Source organism: Giraffa tippelskirchi, chromosome 3 (assembly GCF_054371585.1).
Source record: "Giraffa tippelskirchi isolate mGirTip1 chromosome 3, T2T-mGirTip1v1.2.pri, whole genome shotgun sequence".
NCBI lineage: Eukaryota > Metazoa > Chordata > Mammalia > Artiodactyla > Giraffidae > Giraffa > Giraffa tippelskirchi.
The window spans coordinates 192376194-192401661 of NC_137277.1; the positions used below are offsets into that span (position 1 = coordinate 192376194).

Below are 25468 nucleotides of genomic sequence, written 5' to 3' on the forward strand. Positions count from 1 at the left end.
CCTAGTTCCCCAGTTAGGGATTGAACCCGTCCCCCCTGCATTGGAGATGTGTAGTCTTAACCACTGAACTGCCTGCCAAGGAAGTCCCAAAGTTTTTCATTTTGAAATAATTCCAGGTTCACATGCAATCGTAAGAAACGATACAGAGCAATTCCATCCTCTTCCCCATCATCTATGGGCTCCCCAGGTGGCTCTGTGGTAAAAGAATCCACCGCAGTGCAGGAGACACCACTTCAATCCCTGGGTCCGGAAGATCCCCTGGAGGAGGAAAAGGCAACTCACTCCAGTATTATTGCCAGGAAAATCCCATGGACAGAGGAGCCTGGCGGGCTACAGTCCACGGGGTCGCAAAGAACTGGACTTAGTGACTAACAAAATGATCTCCTTAGGAAAGACAAAGAGCCGCATCCCAGTGGTGGCCCTTTACTTGCGTGTCTGGCAGGTATCACCTGTGGGCACCACCCAGGGGCATCTGTGAGGTGGGGACGCCGTGGCCCACACGAAATGTGCGGGGTCATTGGGTTTCTACCGTGGTGCTCACGGGCCAGTCAGGGGTTGGAGTCCACGGGGACACAGTCGAGGGAGGTTCTGGTGCCGTTTTAGAGCAGCTTAGGTGAGGAAGGTGGGGCCTTGAGCCCCGAGGCCTTGCACACGGCAGATAGGAATGTGTGCAGGTGTGCGCTGGTTCACGGGGGTGCCTTTCACTCCGGTGGTGTCTCCGGAGAATCAGATCGAGAGAGGGCCATGTGGGCTGCCAGAGGAAGCGTGTTAGATGTAGGTGATTTGAGATGATGACTTTATTTCACAAAGAGACAAAGCAGACTGGGTCTTGTGGAGTCTATCCCAAGACCACGGGTGGGAGGCCTTGCACCAAGGCCCAGAAGCAGAGCCCAGAAACAAGGTTGTCTCCAGAACTGACTCAGCCCCTCCGTAACCATTGCCGGAAGCCCCCGGATCACCACCAGCAGGCTTCCTGACTCCACATCAGGCAAAACAGCCCGACCCAGTGCTCACCGCTGCTGCCGTGCTGTCCATTCGCTCAGTCGTGTCTGACTCTTTTGCGTCCCTATGGACTCTAGCCCACCAGGCTCCTCTGTCCATGGCATTTCCCAGGCAAGAATACTGGAGTGGGTTGCCGTTTCCTTCTCCAGGGGATCTTCCTGACCCAGGGATCGATCCCTGGTCTCCTGTATTTGTGTCCCCTTGGCTCTCCCTGGCCTGTCGGGAGGTCGGCCACCGTGCTCACAGTGCCTTCCTTATCTTTGCTCCTTGCTCTTAATAAACTCACACCCTTCAAAAATGCTCTGTGTCTGAAAATTCTTTTCCAACCTGCGATCAGACTGCCATGACAGGTCTGCTCCCTAAGACTCACAAGGTTCTTATGAACATGACCCTGGCCTGTGGATGTTAAGGTCATCCTTGCCCTTGGGATTTTGACCAGGCACTTTAAGGTCAACTCAGCTGCTTTAGATTCTTGGGCCATGAGTGATGGTGGTTCTTAGGGTGAAGCTCAGAAACATTCCAAGCAAAAGGAGCATAGACACTGTGTGGAAAACTGTTTTCACATTGGCACTCTTGCAGTTTTGAATAAACTATAAATGTTCTCTACATGTGTCCAGATTAATTGGTTAGCTGTGAGGGGCCCTGGAGGTCATTCCAGCAAACTGCACCGGATGCTGGCACTGCTGCACCCTCTGCCCCTGTGCCCACCTCTTCCCAGCTGCAAGGAAGACACTGGTGGGTGCCATGGGCCAGAAACAGGTATTTCTGTGTCAGTGCCACAGCTGGGCACTGATGCTTGGGGTCCAGGACTCACCCCACCAGAGCTAGCCCCACATGAAGTCCCATGAATTCCCAAGGCTCTCCCGGCACACCTGCCCCATGCCCCCCTTTCTCAGAAGCCCCAGAACCTGAATTAGGAACAACTCTGAGCACTGTGGGCTTCCCTGGTAGCTCAGATGGTAAAGAATCCACCTGCAATGCAGGAGACCCAGCTTCGATCCCTGGATTGGGAAGATCCCCTGGAGAAGGAAATGGCAACCCACTCCAGTATTCTTGCCTGGAGAATCGTATGGACAGAAGAGCCTGGTGGGCTACAGTCCATGGGGCCACAAAGAGTTGGACATGACTGAGCGAGTAACACTTTCCAAGCACTTGTGGGGAACCACCTGCTGAGTCCTGCTCTCCTCGTGGAGGTGATGGGTTCTGGTGTCTCAGAAAGGCTCCTCCCCCGAGGGCCATGCGGTGAGAGCTGCCCCGGCCTTGCCAAGAGGCGCATCCCCGAGGAAACACTGTGACCCTAACTCCAGGCGGCCAGCTCTCCCTGTTGACAAGCTTATCCTGTGAAAGAGTGAAAATGACTCAGTCATGTCCAACTCTGTGGCCCCATGGACTGTAGCCCGCCAGGCTCCTCTGTCCATGGAACTCTCCAGGCAAGAATACTGGAATGGGTGTGCATTCCCTTCTCCAGGGGATCTTCCCGACCCAGGGATGCAGTCTGGATCTCCTGCGCTGCAGGCAGATTCTTTACCATCTGAGCCACCACTTATCCTGAGACTTGTCACTCTTTGAAGATTCCTGCTCAGTTAGCACCATTTGTTTTTTAAAACTCTTGAACTCAATGAGAAAAATGGAAACATGTTATACTTACTTGTTGGCACTCCCTTCATCACTGTCCATTAGGTCCTTTCACATCAGAGCTATTTTTGGGAATGGGCAGCGTTTACACATTTCAGACCAAATCTGGAAGGGCTCTGTGAGTGCCTCTGGTGGCTCTAAACAGAGGGGCGGAGCTCTGAGCACTCAGACGTCCCTCTAGGGGTGACTGCGTGCCCACTGTCTCCCTGGGAGCGTTCAGTCCAGGGGACGGTTGTGCCCACGGTCGGGAAGTCACCCCCTTAGACTCCTCTGTTGGTGCCCTTCGCGAGGCTCTGGGAGGCACCCTTGTTGGTTTACTGGCTTCAGTTGGGTGGGATTTCTGCTTTCTAGATGCGGGTTCCAAGGGGCAATACACGGCTGTGCTTGGCACTGTGTTGGCTCCACCCAAGTCAGACCTTGGCCAGTAAAGCAGGAGGTGGTGGGGATGGGGAGGGGGCTGGGGTCTCTGTGCACTAAGGGAATGGCAGGCTGGAAGGCCTGCTGACTTGGGGAGTTTGGTGGTCAGTAGTGGGACAGTGAGCCCCGAGTTTTGCCCATATACTCAGGATACAGCAGGTGAGGGTTAAAAACCCAAGTCTGTAGCATGAATACCTGCTTTTGCAGAAGTGGTGTTTTTTGTAACTTGCAATGCAAACCTAGGAAAATATAGTAAGATGTAATCCAAGGATAAAACAACATTCAATAAATGTTCAGATTTTCAGGGGAAAGAAAATGCCCGTTGTGGGGCAGAGCTGGGCGTTAAGGCTGAGTTGCTGGTGGGACCGATGGACGGCCCTAGGACGCCTACGGGCTCTACTGGCGCTGCTCTGGGCTGGGGCCGGGGGCTCTGTGGTTTCTGAGCCCTCAGGGAGTTTAGGCCTATAGTCCTTTTAGGATTCAAGCAGTTTGTTGGACTGTAGCCCACCAGGCACCTGTGTCTGTGAGATTCTCCAGGCAAGAATACTGGAGTGAGTTGCCATGCCCTCCTCCAGGGGATCTTCCTGACCCAGGGATCAAACCTAGGTCTCCTGCATTGCAGGCAGATTCTTTACCGTCTGAGCCACGAGGGAAGCATTAGAGAGTTTACTTTTGGTTTTCTATCCACAAGCATGAGTAGGGTTGAGGGCTGAGAGGATCCTGCCTCGGACTCATAGCGACAAGTGTGGCCAAGGAGCACCTATCTGATGTGGCCCAGCCTGAGAGCAGAGGCAGATGGGCCCGCCTGGTGAGATTTACACCTCCCTCTCCCAAGGGAACTGTCAGCAGTTGTGCAGGAAATCTGGGTTCACCTGACCCTCCCCGGACATGTAGGAGGTGTTTTTCCTTTGGATGCTTCTCTGGCTGGTGTCCTTGACTATGAGACGGTCCACCTGCTTCAAGCGCGTGGGTCCACGGGCACCCAGCAGACTGCAGAACAGCCTCACCCCAGGAAGTCCCTGTACCCGCTGGCCCCCTCCCTGCCTGAGCTCTGCCTCGTTCTGATCCACGGTCATACAACATGGGAACTTAGGAGGTGACTTCTGCCTAACATCAAGGTCTGTCCAGGATGCAGTGAGGTGTCCTTTTTTAAGTGTAAATTCCCCCTCCCTCCCACAAACTTGACCTTAATTTTTTTTCTTCCCTTTACCTTGGAGTCCTTTGTAATACAGAGCAGCTTCAAACTTGGTGTTCCGTGTGGGGCCCAAGTGTAGCTCCTTGCTAAAGTTGGTGGGGACTTCCATAATTTTTTCATTTTCTGCCAGAATTAGTTTTCACACCTGAGCTTCCTTTTCGGGCTGCCAGCTTCAGCTGAGCAGACTCTGGGGCTGAGCTCTCCACCCTACTTGGAGCACCTCCGGGGAAGGATAAGTCGTTTTCTTCTGAATGTAAGCGTGGTCAACCTGAGACTAGTGAACAGGGTGCCTGGGCCCGGCCACCGGGGGGGCGTCCCCCAGAAAGGAGAGGCTGGTGGTGCTCTCATGGCTCCAAGAGGGTTGTCTTTTGTAAGTTTCGGGTAACTGTTTTGTGAATTATAAAACCACTTGTCTTAAAAAGCGAGTGAATGTGTGATTATAAATACAGTTACTGTGGTATTTTTTAATACATGCAACCACGTGCTCCCCAAACAGTGAGCTGAAATGCAGGTATAACAAACATGTTTCCAGATCCTGACTTTATCCTCATAACTGGAGCCTGCATGTGTAGCCTGCATCTAACGGATTTTTCCAATTTCTCTTATGGATCATTTGCCATTAATTCCCTCTGGGGTTTACATTGATTTTTTTTTTAAACTATTTGTTCATTCATTTTCATCTTCTCAATTGCATTGTCTTTTAGGCCTTTGATTAATTTATGTAACTATTCACTTCTCCACTGTGTACTTTTTGTTGTCCTGGGGTAAAAGGTAAAAATAAACATGACTTCCACGCCTACTGGTAACTAAGCTCTTGCGCCATGGCTGTCGAGCCTGTGGGGTAGAGCCCGGAAGCTGCGACTACGGAAACCTGCGAGCCCTGGAGCCTGGGCTCCCAACCAGAGAAGCCGCCTCAGTGAGAAGCTCGTGCACCGCAACAAAGGGTAGCCCCTACTTGCCGCAACTAGAGAAAGCCACGCAGCCACAGAGATCCAGAACAGCCAAATAAATGCATACAAGTAAATAAACGTGATTTCTAAGACTTGAAAAAGCAAACACATCATCACAGCAAGTGTCCATGGATCTAGATTTGGGACTAGACGCTGGTTCCCAGGAACCAGAATGCTGAGTTTGGCGGCCCCCATCTCACAGATGCTTCTGAACACTCAGGAAGCTGCAGACAGGCTGCAATGCACTGCTGGCTGCAGCACCCCACATTTGCATGACCTTTCTTGCCAGCAAAAATCGGCTAACATCAGCAGGACAATGGCTTCCAAATCTTACCTACTGGCAGAACCTACCTGTACCTGGGATTCCAACTGCTACTGAGTCTGGGAAATAAAATTTTAACTTTTTACATTCTGAAAGGAATGGATGGCAAGTCTCAATTGACTACATCTAACATAGATGGACTCAGAAGTAGAAACTTACATGTTTTAGTATTGGGAAGACAAGAGGTTTCCTATCAGATTTTCTATTATTAATATTTTCCTGTAAAAGAAAGGGTGAAGTCAACTGTTGCTGAGTGTTTTAGTTTCACTAGCTGCTGTGAAGAGATGAGCAGTGAACTGGCCAGACTGACATTTGTTGAAGTCCCTCTTAAGGCTAGCAGTCATGAGTTTGTAGAGAACAGTCTCTCCCACTGGGTACTTTCTCCAGTTGTGTTTGGCTCTTTAGGTGTCCGCAAAGAGAAAAAGGAGCAGTTGGATCCATCCACGGTTGAAATTCTTGCGAAATCCACGTGACAAAAAGACAAGAGAGCAAAGGAGATCACGGTTGTTGCAAGGGTGTTGTTAAAATTATGAATCATGAAAATCAACAGGGTCAAAAATGAAGAAAGGAGAACTATTAGGAACTATTAGGACGTAGAAAAGTCAATGGCCTGGTAGTGCTGAAAAGCTGGAAAGACACCACAGAAGCGCTGGTGAAGTCTGCAAGCTGACTTTTGTTTTCAAGCACTCTCATTCACACTCAGGCTAATCCTGGACATCCCCTAAACAGGGAAAGGGGCAATGTTTAGCTCAAAAGGTAGAAAAACGTAACAGCTTTGAAGCCACAACTAGGTTCACATCTCTGCTTCACCACTTGTAAGATGCGTGACAACTGGCAATTCATTTACCCTGAAACTCCGTTTTCCCTTCTTCAAAGTGGGAGAAAAATATTATCGTATGATGGTGAGAGGACTTGAGATAATGCACGTAAAGCGGTTAACACAGTGCCTGGCACACAGGAAGCTCTGAACACGTAAAAGCTGTTACTTTTACGTTTGAAGCGTAAAAGTTTCAAGGAACCGGTTGAACCCTTCCTAACCCAAGGAAGGGTTACAATTAGGACAATTCTAAGTCGAAGAATTGATGTTTTTGAACTGTGGTGTTGGAGAAGACTCTTGGGAGTCCCTTGGACTGCAAGGAGATCCAACCAGTCCATCCTAAAGGAGATCAATCCTGGGTGTTCATTGGAAGGACTGATGTCGAAGCTGAAACTCCAATACTTTGGCCACCTGATGCGAAGAGCTGACTCATTTGAGAAGACCCTGATGCTGGGAAAGATTGAAGGCAGGAGGAGAAGGAGACGACAGAGGATGAGATGGTTGGATGGCATCATCGACTCAATGGACATGGGTTTGAGTAGACTCCGGGAGCTGGTGACGGACAAGGAGGGCTGGCGTGCTGTGGTTCATGGGTCGCAAAGAGTCGGACACGACTGAGCGACTGAACTGATCTGAATAGGTGCAGAGTCTGTTTTACAGAACGTCTGGATTACTAAGCGCATGCGCGTGTCCGCGAGCTACCCCTAGCGCGGGCGCTGCGCATACGCCGGAAGTTGCGCCGGGAAGCCAGCGAGGTCCGTTCCGCCCGACTCTAACATGGCGCCGCCCTTTGTCCGCTCTGAAGTGCGGTCTCGCCTTCTCGCGGCCGTGACGCCTTTCCCGTCGCGGTGGGGTCCGGGACATGGCAGGTGAGAGTGAGCAAGCACCGGGGCCGGGGGCGGGGTGGGGGGGGCGGTCCCAGGAGTCGGGCGGAGGCGGCGGAGGATGGGGCGCGGCGGGACGCCGGAGACGGTTGTGTGTGGGAGGGGAGGAAAGTGGACTGGGACCGGAACCCGGACAGAGGGGACCCCGGGCTGAGGGGACCCCGCACAACATGAGGGTGCGGGGCGCTGCCCGGCGAGGGAGCGCGAGTCGCCTCCGGGCGGGCGGACACCCAGCTGGTAGCAGCTCCGCCCCCGCCGCGCGGCTGTCGCAGCCCCTGGAGCCCGCGCGCCGCCGGGTGGGCCTTCTGAGGCCGCGGGCTGGCGGGTTGCCGGCGCCGCGCCCTTTGGCCTGCGGGGCCGAGGACACATGCCTGCGAGGGCCTGGAGGAGCTGGTCGTGCTGGAGACCGATGCTGGCCGTGTGGGATCATTTCATTCTTTCGTTCGCTCCGCAGACGGTGGTGGTTCAGCTCCTGATGGATTCTGAGGATGGAGAGAGTGACCCAGACCGGCGTCGTGGTTACAAAGTGTAGGCTGTGGAGCCAAGCAGCCGGGTTTGAATCCTGTTTCGGTGCTTGCCAACTGTGTCCTTAGGCACGTTGGTTCCTCACCTCCTGCCTCAGTTTCCTCATCCTTAAAGAGAGTTGAGAATGAAATCTGTCACCTAAAACGATTATAAAGGTTAAATGAGGTAACAGGTGTAAAGTGCTGAGAAGGCTTGCTGGCACAAAGTAAATGCTGTGTATGCTTGTTGCTGTTATTTTTTGTATCATCATCATCATCATCACTCAGAGCTCAGAAACTCACGTGGGAGACATACAGAAACGTAGGCAATTCTGATATGATGGAAGAAAAGCAGAAAGGTTCTTGCTCTGGAAGCACTGAGTAGAGGCACCTCACTCGGTTTAGGTGAATCCAGGAAGGCTTTTGTTCCCCGGGAAACAGAACTGAAGGATGCTTGGGGAGTGCAGGCAGAAAAGGGGAACAGTATTCTCAGTTGAAGATGGAATGTGTGACAGAGCGGCCTAGGGACAGAGATGAAAGAGACTAGTCTGTGGTCTGGTCCTCAGGGCTCAGGGGTCTTGTTTCAGGGAGGGGAGGGAGGCATGGGGCGTGAGGCATCCTTAGTTCCCCAGCCACGGATCCTGTAGTGGAATCTCCCCTAGGGAGGCTTTGAAACCTAGCTGTGGACTTGCGATTTTGGGTTAATGAGGACACATTTAAGAATCAGATTTGTGGATTAGAAAAATCACTCTGGTGAAGACTAGATTAAAGGAAATGGGCCTGGAGGCCCATTAAGAGGCTACTAGAACTGTGGAGGTAAGAGATGGCCATGGCCTTGAGTTAGCTGAGAGGCAGAAGGTGGGGAGAGAGGTGTTGGAGGTAGACTTGACCAAAGTTGGCGATGACTTAGATGGGGGATTTAGAGGCTGTGGGAGAGGTCAGGGTTGGCTCCGAGTTTTTGGCTGGTGGATGGTGATGCTGCTCAGTGGGATAGGGAACAGGATGGGAGGGGGTTTAAGGAGGGAAGACACATTTTGTTTTGAACATGTCTGCAGTAAATGCCTGTAAAACATTCAGATGGAGCTGTTCAGTGGTGATCTAGCATCCATCAAAGGTCACTACAGTTGTGGGAAGGGATGTGTCACCCGGGTGAGGGTCTGGAGTGAGAAGCACGGGGTCTGGGACATCCCAGGGGAATGCTAGTGCTGCAGGACGGCTTGGGCTCAGCCTCGATGCTTTTGCTTATCAACCTTGTGTTATGTCTTTCGATCAGCAGGCTTTCCTGAGTGTAGGGGGCTTTCCTGAGTTGTAGGGACTGGGATTAGGTTTATTCATCTGTGTGTCCCAGCTGTCCAGCACAGGGTCTGGCATGCAGCAGCCCAGTAGCAATCCAGTGTAACACTTACTGAGCACTGACTTTGTTGTGCCAGGCTCTGCGCTCAGTACTCTGCATTTGCCTGTGTTTGGTGGATACAAGAGCAGCTCTTAGAACCCTACAGGTTCTCATCAGATTTTTCCACTTGGTCTTTGATTCAGGTAATGAGCTGGAGGAGGAGAGCCAAACTGGAGTTTCCCCGGACAAACGGTCAGAACAGAGTAGCCTGGGCTACTTGGAAATCTGAGGTATGTCTGTTAAGACTCAAAGATGAAACAAACCAGGAAGTCAGTTTGTTTGTCCTTCTTCTCCAGGCACAGCGTGATTCAACTCACCTTTTCAAGACAACTTTTTCTTTAAAAGTGTACAGTAATGACAAAATCCTAGTTAGTTTGGTTAGGAGAATGTTGATAATGTTGTCATTTTGCTGACAAAGATCTTGCTAGGTTAATCCCTGGGCAGTGTTCACACCTTGTTTTAATTAAGTACAATCTAAAATGCTCCAAAATACAGTGGCTGAAAGGAAATAGAAATTTATTCCTGTCCCTTAACAGTCTGGAAGTAGGCAGTCCAGAACTGGTCAGGGCAGCTCACTCTATTCTGTGAAGTCATCCAGAAGCAAGGTTCCATTGATCATGTGGCTCTCCTTGCTCAAACCCAGGCTTCCGCATCATGGACTGAGCAGGCTGCTCTGGCTCCTGCCATTGTGTATGTACTCTGTATGGCAGAGAGAGAAAGACAGAGTGGGGAGCACATACCCTTTCCTTTTAAGGTTTTAGTGTTTAAAGGTACATATTTTTGTGCAGTGTGTCCCCAGCCCCGGCCTCTGGTGTACAACCAAAGGAGGAATCATGACTGTTCCAATGCTGAAGGGAAAGCTGGCTGAGAGAACCTGTTCTGTCCCCAGTGTGACTGGAATGCTGACTCGAACGGTTAGGTCCGAGGGAAGTCCACCCACTGGTGAAACAGGGTGGGGTGTGGTCCCTGGGCTTCTGGGCTCCTAAGGCAGGCCTCTCTGGCTTTGGGTCATTCGTGTTGCTTGGGCCCCGCGAGTCCAGGCTTGCTTACACAGCCAGTGTTTTCTGTGCCTGACGTGTCAGACGCTGCGCTGGGGGCTCAGGCTGTGGAGATGAGGGAGCTGGATCTCGGGATCAAGGCGCTCTTAGCCACATGGTAATCACGGTATGGGCTTCCCAGGCGCCTCAGTGGTACAGAATCCACCTGCCAATGCAGAAGACGTGGGATCGATCCCTGGGTCAGGAAGATCCTCTGGAGAAGGAAATGGCAATACCATTCCAGTATTCTTGCCTGGAGAATCCCATGGACAGAGGAGCCTGGTGGGCTACACTCCATGGGGTTGCAAAGAGTGGGACACAATGGAGCGACTAGACAACAAAAAACAGCAGAGAATCTCTGGGGTACAGGGTGCTGGTTAGAAGCATGAACTTCTAAGTCGAAGATACTTGAGCCTAACATACCTGGTCCTTGTACTTACTAGCTGTGTGCCTTTGGAGAAAGTACTTGACCTCTCCTAGCCTCCATTTCCTCGGGTGTGTAGTGGGAATAATGATGACCTCACGCTAGCTTTATTGGGTGGAATTATTAATGAGGTAATGCATGTAAAATGCTTTATCTAGTCTTTTGAGTCCACAGTTGGTATCTAGTATTACTGTGTGTTAGTTAGGAGACGATGACCTAACAACACCCTATAAGGGTCAAGAGAGAAAGCGTGCAGGGTTGAGGAAGAAAAAGTTGCTTAGGGTAGGAAGGTGAGTGGCCCTGTCAGATCTGAGCCGGCTCCTGTCCCAGAGACCTGTTCACCGTGACTGTGTGTCCTCATGCCTGGGCCCTTCTGTGCACGTGCGTGTCTGTGTGTGTACACAGGGAAGGCGCTTGAAAGGGTCACGGGGCTTGATTTTGTTGCACATAAACTGAGCCTTCAGTCTAGAATGCTGAAAGGGCAGCCTCTGTGGAGCTTCAGTTGGAACAGTTTGCCACAAAAAAGACCCAGGTGTCCCACTCTCTAACATCCTGGAATTCCCCCGAGGATGGTGCCACACGGGTGGCAGAGGTTCTCAGACCTGGTGTCTGGTAGGGTAATGGACACCACCAGAGGAAGGGACCCCAACCTCATAGAAAATGAGAAACTCCGAGCACATTTTGTGCACAAAGCATATTGTCCGAGACCATGATTTACCATGATCTACTCCTTTCGCCAGCCGCATTGTTCAGTGATTGAAATAATAGGGGCCACAAGAGTAGGCATTTGAGCACCGAGTGATCTTAGCGTTTGCTCCAGGTGTCCGGCACTCTCAGAGGTCCTCGTGGGTATCAGTAGCTTAACAGTCTGAGGGCCGCCTACGGTTGACCTCAGGGATGTGGTCACAGATGCACACAGAAAGCCAGGGCGTGGGCTCTTAACGTTCACGCCCACTTGCTAGGAGTTGGAGGGATCAGCCTTGAGCTTCAAAGGAAGGAAGCGGAGGGCAGGGTTAGAGTTGAGAGTTGCTCATTCGAGTCTAAAGAGCAGCGCGCAGAGGCTCAGAGGTGGCGGTTCCCGCTGGGAGTCTGGACGCAGGCTGAAAGCAGCCCTGGTGCGTTCATTGCCACATCAGGCGTGTACTCAGCTTCTGGTCTTAAAAGGTCTGGCAGTAGAACCTGTTCCCCCTGCCCCACCCAGCCTACTTCCTCTGCTGACCCGATTCATCTGAGCAGTACTTTTCCTGTCCTGAGTGGAAGGCTCCAGGGCCCAGTGGGAAGTTGTCTCCAGCTCAGGATCCTGGGTGGTGAAGCATTCTCATCTCTGTAGTCTCAGGGCTGGGTGGGCCCCTGTCAGGGACTTCCCTGGTTGAGTGTAACTCAGTCAGCTGCCCAAGTTGATGCTTCAAATCATGGCTTAAAGTCAGAAATAACTTTGGTTAATTTTGTAAGCTGTCCTATTGAATATTGAGTAGATACAAAAGAACGTATACCACCTGAAGGATACGCATACAAGGGACAGCCCTTCACCCTCACCAAGTTCACACAACAGGCTGCTCCCAGTTCCCTCCGAAGCGCCCTCCCTGATCCTGTGCCCCTCCCACCCCGCGTAATCACTGCATTCGGCTTTTACTGTTTTCATGCTTTTCTTTTTTTCTTGACTGCTTTTGGCCCCATGGCTTGTGGGATCTCAGTGCTCTGACTAGAGACTGGATCCAGGCCATGACACTGCAGGTGCTGCGTCTTAACCACTGGATGGCTAGGGAATTCCCGTCTCTTGCTTTTCTTTAGTTTTACCACATGTGTTTGTGTTGCTAAACAATGCTATTTTATTTAATTTTGCATGTTTTTGAATTCAGAACATCATCTTGTTTTTTTCAAGGTCTAAATTTTTTGCTTAACATGTGTTCTTGAGATTAATCCACATTGCGTATTGTTTTCACTGATTTATGTTCTGTTGTGTGAGGATTTACATATCCTTTCTATTGTTGATGGACATTTGTTTCCAGTATTTTGTTGAGACAGGCAGTGATACTATGGCCATTCCTGGGGCTCGCGTGTGCAGCCTCTCAGGGTACATCCCAGGGAGGAGGACTGAATCCTAGAGTATGTGCATCTTCAGTTTGACTAAATATAGTTATACCAGGTCGTTTCCAGAGTGGTTTCCCCAGTTTACACTTCAAGTGGCAATTCTGCCTGCTTCACATCCTCTGAACAACAGTATTGTGAGATTTAAGGTTTTTACTCATCTGTTGGAAGCTCAGTGATACCTCACATGGTTTTGATTTGCATCTTCATGGTTATTAGTGGGTTGAGCATCTTTTCATGCACTAATGGATCGTTCAGCTTTCAGCTTCTCTGAAACAACTGCTTAAATCTTTTCCCTCATTGTTTTATTGTCTTTTTATTATACGAAGACGCCCCCCACCCCGAAACTATCCACTTCCAGTTTGTGGCTTGTCTTGTCACTCTAGTATTTTTTTAATGAACAGAAATTCTTAATTTTAATGTCATTTATTAACTTTTTCTTAGTAGTTAGCGCTTCTTATTTCATTTTAAGAACTTCCTCCTCACTTCAAGTTTATAAAGGTATTTCCCCGTATATTGTCTTCCAAACATTTTATGAATTTTACCTTTTACACTAGGGTCTTCAGTCTGTTCCTAATAATTTGTATATGGTTTGAGATAGGAGGTAATTTTTTTCCTTTTTTTAATAAGCACGTCAAGATTAAGCCAGTACTATGTATTGAAAAATACATTCCTTTCTTGTGAATTATTAAAGTCACCAGTAACCATTATTGCACATCAAGTGTCCACAAATGTATGGGTCTATTTCTGGGCTCTTTATCGTCTATCTCTGTGTGCCAATATCCCACCGACTTAATTTCTAAATTCTTTTTTTTTTTTCCTAATTTTTATTTATTTATCTGGCTGTGCCAGGTCTTAGATGTCGCACACAGGATCTTTGATCTTCTAGTTGTGGAATGTGGGATCTAGTTCCAGACCAGAGATCAAACCTGGGTCCCCTGCAGTGGGAGCAGGAGTCTTGGCCACCAGGCCACCAGAGAAGTCCCTTTAAGTTCTTATGTAATAGTTCTTGGTGTCTGGTAAGGCTTTAGCATTTTGCTGTCTTCATTTTAGATTGTGCTTATAAAATTCCATAAAAATTGTTGGAATCTTTTATTAGAATTGCTTTGAATTTTGTTAGAATTGAATTTATTACATATCAATTTGGATAGAGGTGGTGTTTTTATGATACTGATCTTCTGATTCACGAACATAGCATATTTCTCAATTTACATAACTTGCCAAATTCTAACTTTGGTCAGTGTCTTTACACTTTACTCCCAAGCAATTAGGACCTTAACACACTTTAATTCCTAATACTCCCTCCTTAACTTTTATTCCATAGGTGTGTGGTTTAGTTCTTTTTTAACTTTGGAAGACATCATCAGTTCTACATTTGTTTAGATTTACTTGTTTCTCATATATTTACTCAGTTTATTTGTCGGTTGTGCCGGGCCTTCCCTGCTGCATGGGCTTTCTCCGGTTATGGCGAGCGGGGGCTGCCCTTCCCTGCGGCGGCCAGTGGCCTCTTGGTGCTGAGCGCAGGCACCAAGTGCACGGGCTTCAGCAGTTGTAGCTCGAGAGTGTTTGTGGTGCCCTGGCTCGGTTGCTCCGTGGCATGTGGGATCTTCCCAGACCAGGGATCGCACCGATGACTCTTGCATTGCGAGGCGGATTCTTAACCACTGGACCACTAGGGAAGCCCCTAGATACACTTATTTCTTATTGACTACTTTAGTTGGTCCTTACTCCTTCTTGCATTGAATGCTTTCATTTTGGGATTTCTCTTTATCTGCTTGAAGTGTATCTTGTACAGCGTGCGACTTTGGGCTGCAGTCCCTGGGGGCCATCTAGTGGTTACAGACTCTCCCAGAGGGATCGTACCCCTCTCCATCTGGTGCTGGGACTTGATATAGGCTGTCTTCTGTGCCATCTTCTTCCCACTAAGATATAACCCTTTGGGACCCGGCTATATTCTGGGGGGCCCTCCCTAGAGACCTCCCTTTTGGGGGAGGGGGAGAACTCAAGCTCGCTCAGTTCTGCAGATGCCCTCGCTGCCCACTCTCACAGCTCCGCTTGCTATCTGGATTCCAGCCTTAGCTTAAGTTTGTTTGACCTGGGATTATTCCTTGCTGACCTGCCAGTTCTTGGATGCATTTTAATAGACGTCATACAGTTTTCTTCAGCGTTTGTAGCTGTTTGTAGAGAGTCGGCCGGGGCACCTGGTAAGCTATGTTGTTGTCGTTCAGTCGCTAATTTGTGTCTGACTCTTCTATGACCCCATGGACTGGGGCCCACCAGGCTCCTCTGTCCGTGGAATTTCCCAGGCAAGAATACTGGAGTGGATTGCCATTTTCCTTCTCCAGGGGATCTTCCTTCTCCAGGGACCGAACCCAGGTCTCCTGCATTGGCAGGTGAATTCTTTACCACTGAGCCATCCAAGAAGCCCCTGCCTCCTGTGCCATCATTGCTTTCAGAAATTAAGATGCTTCAGAGTTTCAATTTTATCTTTTATTTGGCAGTTGCAAACTCTGAAGATCAGAACTAAGACTTAACATTGCTCTTTCTGGCTTTTTTAAAGAAATACATATATAACGTGTTTTGTAACACTGATGAGCGTAAGGAAAGGGAGTTGCCAACTACCGACAGAGCATCTGCCCTTTGGGGACAGACTGAAGACCCAGTGCATCAAGAAGTCTGTGTCTGTCTGTGGCGGTCTTGCCCCTGTTTTAAAGTGAAAAGAGGACACCTCACAGAATGTGGTGGACTTTGGCCTTGGATCCAGGCATGTCATTGAGACCTGGGTGGAATGACAACCTCTCTAAGCCGTATTTCACTCATCTGCACAGCGAAGGTGACCGTATTACTGCCCTCCCGGAGCACTAGTGTGGGCATTTGGTGAGGCTGCATATGTGGAGGAAACACTGCAGGCAGGTCCCCCAGCAGCTATTCCCGTTTCTCCCTCGTGGCCGTGGTGGGACTTGTGCGCCCCACGTGCCGCTGCCCTCGGGAAACGGCAACCCTGCTGTTTCTCTTGCCGGTAGCCTCCCCACGAGTGTTCAGCATAGTGGGGCTTATTATTAGCGCAGCTCTGTTTTCTCTGGACACGGTCCCACAGGCCCACCCACAGTCCTTTACCAGGACTCACTGTTTCCTTACAGCTGGGTAACACTCCATCAGGCTGGGAAATCGTAGCCTTGGCACGGTGGGCTCTCAGGTCAGTCACTCACATCCAGGCATTTTTAATTTGTGCCTAACCAGTGAGCGCGTTTAGAGTCTGCATAGGTGTTGGCAGGCTGTGGTCTGACAGTGCACCGCTTTCTGCTCCTGCTCGCTGGGGACGCGCTGTGGCCCACAGTGGAAACTCAGTGTTTTCAATCTTTGCCACCTTGAATCTGGAAGCGGTGACTTGTACTTATTGACGTTTGTTTGATTATTAGTGAGATTGAACATCTTTTTTTCTGTATTGAGTATATTGACCACACTCATATTTTTTCATTTGTGAATTGCCTGTTCATTTCTTTCCTCGTTTTTCTGTTAGAAGATTTTTTCTTGCTGTTTAATTTTTAATAACAGCTCTATTGAGACAGTCACATCCCATATAATTCACCTGTTTTAAGTGCACAGTTCCATGCCTTTTAGTTTTTTCAGAGTTGGGCAGCTGTCACCACCAGAACATGCCCATCATCCCCAGGAGAAACGTGCTGCTCATCAGCGGTCATTCTTCATTCACCTTTGTTTGACCAGCCCGAGGCAGCCAGATTCTATCAGTGTGGATTTGCCTATTTAGACATTTCATATACATGGAATCATGCAGCTTAGGTTTTTGTGGCTGGCTCCTTTCACATAGCATGATGTTTTCAAGCTTCGATTCAGATTGTACCACGTATCAGTACTTAATTATTATCAAATAATTCTCTGCATACCACATTTTATGTACTCATTCATTAGTTGATGGACATTTGGACTGTTGTGACCTTTTTAAAACAATTAATTTTTGACTGTGCTGAGTCTCCGTGGCTGTGCGTGGGCTTTTTCTAGTTGCAGCGAGCAGGGGCTCTTCTCTAGTTGCTGGGCGGGCTTCTCACTGCAGTGGCTTCTCAACAGAAGCGCTTTGAGAAGCGCATGGGCTCTGGGGCATGTGGGCTTCGGTCGTCGCAGCACGTGGGCCCAGCAGTGTGGTGCACGGGCTTAGCTGGACCACAGCGTGTGTAATCTTTCTAGACCAAAGAGCGAACCCATGTCCCCTGCACTGGCAGGTGGATTCTTGACCTCTGGACGACTAGGGAAGTCCTGTTTTGACCTTTTGACTGTTAGGAATAATGCTGCTGTGAACATTTGTCTGCAGGCTTTGTGGGGACATATGTTTTCATTTGATTAAAGTTCTTTCTATATCGGAACTGTTAACCCTTATTTTCCTTTTAGGCTGCAAATATTTCCCCCCCAGTTTATATTTGCATTTGGGAACTTGAGAAGATAAGGGTAGAAATGTGAATGAGACAGAACATTGGGATTTCTGACCTGTCTTTCATGCCCTTAAGAATTAAGTTCCGGTACTGTTGCTTTCTCATCATGGCCCCGTAAGTGGCCCCTTGGGACTGGCCTGCTTTCCTACATGGCCTTGCAGGGGCTCTGTCTGTCTCTCTTTCTGTGTCTCTGTCTCTTGGTATGCTTGCCCTCGGACCAGCAACCAGGCAGCGCTTAGGGTAGTTTCCAAGTTTCTCTGAGAAGCTCGCATTTCAAAAGTGGCTGGCTGAAAAACCGCCAGGGTTAGGGTTGCAAGTCTTCCGTTAAAAGGCTTCCAGCAGCTTTGCTGATACAGCTGCTGCAGGTGGTGGGTGGTGGGGCGGGAGGCCAGCGGCACTGCTCTTCACAGGCCGGCTCGGGGTGGGCTGCTGCTGTCCGCGGGCCGGCTCGGGGTGGGCTGCTGCTCGTCCTCCAGGGGCTGCTGTCCCAACACTGCTCTCTTCTGGAGCAGCCCTCAGCATCTGGATTTGAGGAGCCTAAGAGTTTGAAGAAATCTTTGGAAGTTGAGGCACTGAATTCTTGACCACTTTTTGTCCAGGCCTATCTTAAGTTTTTGCGGTCTCTGAAAATACTTCTCTAAAATATCATTACTCTTACTTTTTCCCAGTCAAGTTTTACAAAATTGTAACTTCAGTTTAATCCTATTTGAAATAGTAAATGTACAATTTGATGTTGGCTTATATAGGTCATAGATATTAGTATGTAGTTCATAGTTGATATTCATGTCATCTTTCCCTTCTCCAGGGGATCTTCCCAACCCAGGGATCGAACCCAGGTCTCCCGCATTGCAGGCGGATTCTTCACCACTTGAGCCACAAGGGAAGCCCAAGAATACTGGAGTGGGTAGCCTTTCCCTTTTCTAGCAGATCTTCTCAACCCAGGAATCAAACCAGGGTCTCCTGCATTGCAGGTGGATTTTTTACCAGCTGAGCTATCAAGGAAGTCCCAGTGTATAGTTCATAGTTGATGTTCATGTCCTATATAGTTCATGTTCCTGTTGGAAATCGTACGATTTCTACTCTAAGGAAAGTTTTAGATGAAAAAAAAAACCCCTGCTTGGTGCTAGGTAAATATGTCATTTTTATTTTATTCACATGGCATCTGTTATACTTCAAATGCATGTATTTGTAATCTACAGTCTTATTAATGAAATCATTTACTCAACATTTATTAAATCTGAACAGTAGAAGGGACCTTCTAAGTCACTAACCCTAATGAGGAAACAAACCCAGAAAAAATCACATGAAAAGCATGTGCTACATTGAAGTTCAGACACATACATCTATCTCCTAATTATTAATAGTATTCAGATTACTTCTTTATTTCGGATTCTTGATCTTAACAAGTACCCTGGGAACGACTCATCCTGCCTTTGGAATTGTCATGTTTTATCTTCTTCCTCAATGAAAGCTGCTTTGCTCTTCCAAAATCATCGTGTCCTTTGTAGAAAGAACGTGGCTTTTGCTGTCAATTATGAAGTGCCTCTGCCTTGCCTTCTGGTTACTATTGAATGGAAGAAGCATTGCAGTTTGCAGGGCCTTTTTCTGATGTTTTTTCAGGTTGAAGCTTTTATCTGTCATGGGTGCCTGGCTTACTGATGAGATTTATTCATTTTTATTTTTATTATTTTAAATTTGTTTTTAAAATTTTTATTTGGCTTCGCCGAGTCTTAGTTGTGGCACACAGAATGTTTAGTTGTGGCCTGTGCGATCTGGTTCCCTGACCAGGGATCATACCTGGGCCCCCTGCACTGGGAGTGCAGAGTCTTAGCTGCTGGACCACCAGAGAAGTCCCTGTGTCCATTTTCAGAAGCTAGGGCAGGGTGGGGAGCATTGTGTTCCCCCCTTTCCTCTTGTAGACCGACGTTGCTGCCTGGGTTTTTGTATACTAATGATGATGGCTGCAATTCTTGGGGTCGCAAAGAGTCGGACACGACTGAGCGACTGAACTGAACTGAACTGATGATGGCCAGCAGCAGCTTTGTGAGGGGACACTTTGAGTGCTGAGCAACTGTTACTTTCCAGTGAATTAGCCCTGGGCATGTCTTCAGGGCAAGTGTCATTTAGAACCCTGCAGGCCTTGTGAATATTAAGAGTATTTTAGTCTATTTTAAAATAGATTTTAAAATATATATATATATATATTAATCTGTCAGCAGTGGCCTGCTGCAGGGACAGGGGCTTTGGCTGCAGCAGACCTGGGTCACTCAGGGTTACCCACCACAGAGCTGCTGAGCAGACAGCCCACAAACTGCAGAACAATTATAGCAAAGAAACCCTTGCACTGTTAAGAAAGTTCTCGGACCTACAACAGACTTCCCAACCCGGGAATGTGGCAAACAGACTGAGAACCCCCAGGGAATTTGACTTTGGAGGCCAGGGGGATTTGATTACAGAACGTCCACAGGACTGGGAAACAGACTCTTGGCAGGCACAAACAAAACCTTGTGCACACCAGGACCCAGGAGAAAGGAGCAGCGACCCCGCAAGAGACTGACCCAGACTTGCCTGGGAGTGTCCAGGAGTCTCCGGCGGAGGCGTGGGTCATGGTGGCCTGCTATGGGTTCAGAGGCACTGAACACAACAGTCCTGGCATATGTCCTTTTGAAGGAAGTTGCCATTACTCCCATTACCCCTACCGTAGTTTGGCCTCAGGCTAAACTACAGGGAGGGAACACATCCTCATCCATCAACAGAAAATTGGATTAAAGATTTACTGAGCATGACCCAGATTCCCCCACAGCCAATCCCTCCCATCAGGAAGCTTCCATAAGCCTCTTATCCTTATCCATCAGAGGGCAGACAGAATGGAAACCACGGTTACAGAAAGCTAACCAAACTGATCACTTGGATCACAGCCGCGTCTAACTCAGTGAAGCTATAAGCCATGCCATGTTGGGACATGTCATGGTGGAGAGTTCTGACAAAACATGGTCCACTGGAGAAGGGAATGGCAAACCACTTCAGTATTCTTGCCTTGAGAACCCCATGAACATTATGAAAAGGCAAAAAGATAGGACACTGAAAGATGAACTTCCCAGGTTGGTAGGTGTCCAATATGCTATTGGAGCCACATCAGATGTGCCTTTTCACAGGCAGTGGACAAACTGGGTGTTAGGACTTTGCTTTGTGTCTAGAAAGCAAACAGAGTCTCTAGAAGTTGATGCGAGCTGTGGACTTGAAACCCATGTGCAGGGCAAGAGCTCCCAGTGAACACTGGCTCCGAAGCTACTGCACAGGTGATCGTATTGTGTCCAGGTTCTTGAGACTGTATTCTTTCACTTAATATACATGTTAGATAGTGTCTATCCTTGTCCTCTCTGCGTTGATGGCTCGTTTCTTTGTCTTGCTAAGCGGTATTTCATTGCTTGTGTGTGGGAGGAAAAGGATTTTCCCTGTACTATTCTAGGGTCTTAGTTGAGACTTCCCCTGTTAAATAAAACAAAAAACAAAAAATACAACAAAGGAAGACTAGATTACCAGGAAAAAACCCAGAAGTTTAATAACATGTATACCTCCTGTATATAGGGGAGCTACCCTGGAAAACTGAGTCACTCCCTAAAATGCCCAAAGCCATCACCTTATATCCGCCCGCAATGCGGGAGACCTGGGTTCGATCCCTGGCTCAGGAAGATCCCCTGGAGAAGGGAACAGCTACCCACTCCAGTGTTCTGCCCTGGAGAATTCCATGGACTGTATAGTCCATGGGGTCGCAAAGAGTTGGACAAGACTGAGTGACTTTCACTTTCATCACCTTAAATGCCATCTTCAGATACAAACAAAAGAAAGACCTTGGGGGAGAGGGGAGCCAGTTATGGCAGGTTATCATGCAAAACACAGTAAAGAAGCAAATGATTGTTTGCAGATTTAAGCCAGGACTTTGGCATTGATAAGAGCTACTTGAGATTTAATCATCTGTCTATTTCTGGTGCAGAGAGGAACAGCCCTTAAATATGGAGGTCTCTCTGTTGTAAGTGTCCTTCACAAAAAGGCAGTCACTACTCAGTTTTCTCTTTTTTTTTTTTTACACTGAAATAATCCTTATGCCAGAGAGTCATATTTTGGGGTGGCATATTCTAGTTGCCTCGACATGGATGTACTCCACTTTGTTTGCATTTTTCTATTGAAGGATATCCTGATTTCTTCAAGTTTTTAGTTATTATGAATAGTGCTGCTATGCATAATTGCATCCTTGTTTGAATTTGGAGATAGATTTTCAAAGCAGTTGACTAAATACTGAAAGCATGATTGTTGGATACCAAGGTGAGACTTGTTTAGCTTTGGAAAAAACTGCCCAGCTGTCTTACAGAGTAACTGTTCATGCATCCCAGCAGTGAGGGGGAGTTCCTGTTGCTTGTCACCTTCCAGCATTGGGTACTGGCATATGTATGGAGCTTAACAGAGCTCACAGGTGTGGTGTGAATGGTGTGGACCTAACAGAAGCAGAAGATATTAAGACGAGGTGGCAAGAATACACAGAACAACTATATAGAAAGATCTTCAGGACCCAGATAACCATGATGATGTGATCACTCACCTAGAGCCATGCATCCTGGAATGTGAAGTCAGGTGGGCCTTAGGAAGCATCACTATGAACAAAGCTAGTGGAGGTGATGGAATTCCAGCTGAGCTGTTTCAAATCCTAAAAGATAACGCTGTGAAAGTGCTGCCCTCAATATACCAGCAAATTTGGAAAATTCAGCAGTGGCTACAGGACTGGAAAAGGTCAGTTTTCATTCAAACCACAAAGAAAGGCGATGCCAAGGAATGCTCAAACTACCGCACTATTGTGCTCATCTCACACGCTAGCAAAGTAATGCTCAAAATTCTCCAAGCCAGGCTTCAACAGTATGTGAACTGTGAACTTCCAGATATTCAAGCTGGATTTAGAAAAGGCAGAGGAACCAGAGATCAAATTGCCAACATCTGTTGGATCATGAAAAAAGAGAGTTCCAGAAAAACATCTAGTTTTGCTTTATTGACTATGCCAAAGCCTTTGACTATGTAGACCACAACAAAGTGTGGAAAATTCTGAAAAGAGATGGGAATACCAGACCACCTGACCTGCCTCCTGAGAAATCTATATGCAGGTCAAGAAGCAACAGTTAGAACTGGACATGGAACAATAGACTTGCTCCAAATCAGGAAAGGAGTACGTCAAGGCTGTATATTGTCACCCTTCTTATTTAACTTATATGCAGAGTACATCATGCAAAATGCCAGGCTGGATGAAGCACAAGCTGGAATCAAGATTTCCGGGAGAAATATCAATAACCTCAGATACACAGATGACACTACCCTTATGGCAGAAAGTGAAGAAGAACTAAAGAACCTCTTGACGAAAGTGAAAGAGGAGAGTGAAAAAGTTGGCTTAAAACTCAACATTCAGAAAACTAAGATCATGGCATCTAGTCCCATCACTTCATGGCAAATAGATGGGGAAACAGTGACTGACTATTTTTTTGGGCTCCAGAATCATCACAGATGGTGACTGCAGCCATGAAATGAAAAGACGTTTGCTCCTTAGAAGAAAAGTTATGACCAACCTAGACAGCACATTAAAAAGCAGAGACATCACTTTGTCAACAAAGGTCCGTCTAGTCAAGGGTATGGTTTTTCCAGTGGTCATGTATGGATGTGAGAGTTGGACTATAAAGAAAGCTGAGCACTGAAGAATTGATGCTTTTGAACTGTGGTGTTGGAGAAGACTCTTGAGAGTCCCTTGGACTGCAAGAAGATCCAACCAGTCCATCCTAGGGGAGATCAGTCCTGGGTGCTCATTGGAAGGACTGATGTCAAAGCTGAAACTCCAATCCTTTGGCTACCTGATGCGAAGAACTGACTCACTGGAAAAGACCCTGATGCTGGGAAAGATTGAAGGCAGGAGGAGAAGGGGATGACAGAGGATGAGATGGTTGGATGCCATCACTAACTCAATGGACATGAGTTTGGGTAAACTCCGGGAGTTGGTGATGGACAGGGAGGCCTGATGTGCTGCAGTCCATGGGGTCACAAGGAATCCGACACGACTGAGTGACTGAACTGAACTACACAGTTTAGTGGACACTGCAGAACTGCCCTCAGGGGCCAGGGCCTCAGCGGAACTGTGAGAGCACCTTGGTCCGCACCTTTCTCTTTGCGGTTGTGAATGCAGAGCCTGCCTCCACGAGCTGGCAGGAATGCATGGTCTGCCCACAGACTTTGGTCTGCGCATGGCCACTTGGAGCCCAGTCTCCTCAGGATCCGCTGGGGCTTTGGCTTGTCAAACCCTCGGGGCAGAGTCCCTGGAGACAGCCTGGGCTTCCAGACAACCGGAGGGGGAGATGACGCTGATGGAAGCCGGGTCTCCTCAGGACACACTGGGGCTTCAGCTTTGGGACCCTGTGGCGTCCCGCTCACACTTGACAGGAGCCCTGTCTCCTCTGGACCTGCCGGGAGCTGGAGGTGCTGAAGGAAAAGGTGAGGAAACGTGGGGGGATGTTCCTGTGAGTGGCTGATGCTGAGGGTGGCTTTCTTCAGAGGGCCCAGGAGAGGGCGGCTTGGTGAGGGAGACTGGCTTCCGTGTGTGGTGTAGACAGAGCCCAGTGCCGCTCTTCGGTGTATGGAGCCCAGCCTTCCCAGTGGACACTGTCACTCGTCTTCAGAAACTGTGGATTTAAAACACACAGCATGCGTATGACCTGGGTGGCTTTTCTTATGACTTACTTGACTTAATATCTTAAATGATCAACCATGCTGTAACATGTATATAACTGCTTCATTCATTTTTTTTTCATTGCCATTAAAAATATGTAACATTGAGCATTTAAACCATTTCAAGTATATAGTTCTATAGCATTAACTACATTCACATCGTTGTACGCATATTCTCTCATCCGTCTCCACAACTTATTCATTTTTCTGTGGGAAACTATTCAGTTTCTCTACATTGTTGCCAACATTTGTTATTTTTACTTTTCTTGATTGTAGGCCTTCTGGTGTTGGAGGTTGTGACTTTATGGTGTTAATTTGCATTTACATCATGGCTAATGATGTTTAACATCTTTTCACCCGCTTGTTGACCATTTTTATGTCTTATCTGGAGAAGGGTCTATTCAAGTCCTTTTTCCATTTAAAACCTTGGGTTGTCTGCAGGGGCTTGCAGTGCCCCTTGGCCCAAGCCAGGCCCACCACGCGGTTCTCTTGGCGGCATTGGTCTCGGTGAGTCCAGCCTGGCGTGGTGTCCTTGCGGAGGGAGTTCGTGTACCGGCGCAGTGCTCGCAGTGGGGCATGGGCACGCTTCCTTCCTGGCGCTGGCGGGAAAGGGAACAGACGCCTGGCCAGTGAGTCCATGGACTCTCCGGCTCCACGTGGACGCGGTCTGGGTGTGACAGGATTTGCTCGGCCCTGGCTACGGTTCCCCCGGGCACTGTAATAAGGCCCGTGCCTTTCCCAGGAGCGGGCGTCAGGGCGGAGTGCCCCTTGCGTGGGTCTGGTGCCGAGGGTGCCTGGCACGCTTGTGCGCCTCCTCTTAGCTCCTGCTGTGGGTCCCAGGCGAGCTGGCAGGGTCTTGGGAGCCAGCGTGTGGCGGGTGTGAGCGCCCTTTTTGTGGGTTCTTGCTCCTGTTTGGCCTCCGTGCGAACCACAGGTAAGGGGACTGGGGCTCGGTGGTGGTGCGTGGAGGGAAGCACGTATTACAGTCTCCCTGTTGGCACAGCCTTGGAGCCCCCTAACCTCTGTCCCGGGAAGGGGTCACCTTTGGGATAAGGTTTTGAGGACATTCCCAAGCCTACCCCCTGGCATAAAGCTCAGTCGCGGTTTTCCCAAGCAGCCTAGAGCCCCCAGCGAGGTCTCTGTAAGCAGAACCTGAGAGGGGCCGTTGCTCTGAGAGAGTCGCCTTTGGCCAATGGAGAGTCCAAGGGATTTATCCTTCATGGAGATGTCACCTGCTGGGACCCCTGGAAACCCCACTCTGTACAGCCGCCCAGCTCTGCTTCCTTCTCTTTTGCAGTCTTGCCAGCCCTTGGCCTCCTGCTGGGATGGGAAAGGGAAAAGTGAAAGTGGAAGTCGATCCGTGGTGTCCAACTCTTTGGGACCCTGTGGGCTATGCTTATAGTCCATGGGATTCTCCAGGCCAGAATACTGGAGTGGGTAGCCTATCCCTTCTCCAGGGGATCTTCCCAACCCATGGGTTGAACCCAGCTCTCCTGCATTGCAGGCGGATTCATTACCAACTGAGTTATCGGGGAAGCCCAGGGAAAGGAAAGGGTTTCAGAATTACACCTTAGAGGGGCATGGATTAAAACACCTGGTGGCC

The 25468-nt window shown here is 48.8% G+C and overlaps 1 long non-coding RNA gene across 2 annotated transcripts in view; it reads left to right on the forward strand.

Annotated features, from left to right (window-relative positions):
- The first annotated feature begins 7090 nt into the window (after positions 1 to 7090).
- The window catches only part of LOC145540544 (uncharacterized), a 42236-nt gene continuing 23858 nt past the window's right edge, over positions 7091 to 25468 (forward strand). For both annotated transcript variants that reach the window (XR_014078384.1, XR_014078383.1), the window contains exons 1-3: positions 7091 to 7207; positions 7677 to 7912; positions 9262 to 9348. This is a non-coding gene — a long non-coding RNA (uncharacterized LOC145540544). The remainder of the gene's footprint in view (positions 7208 to 7676; positions 7913 to 9261; positions 9349 to 25468) is intronic.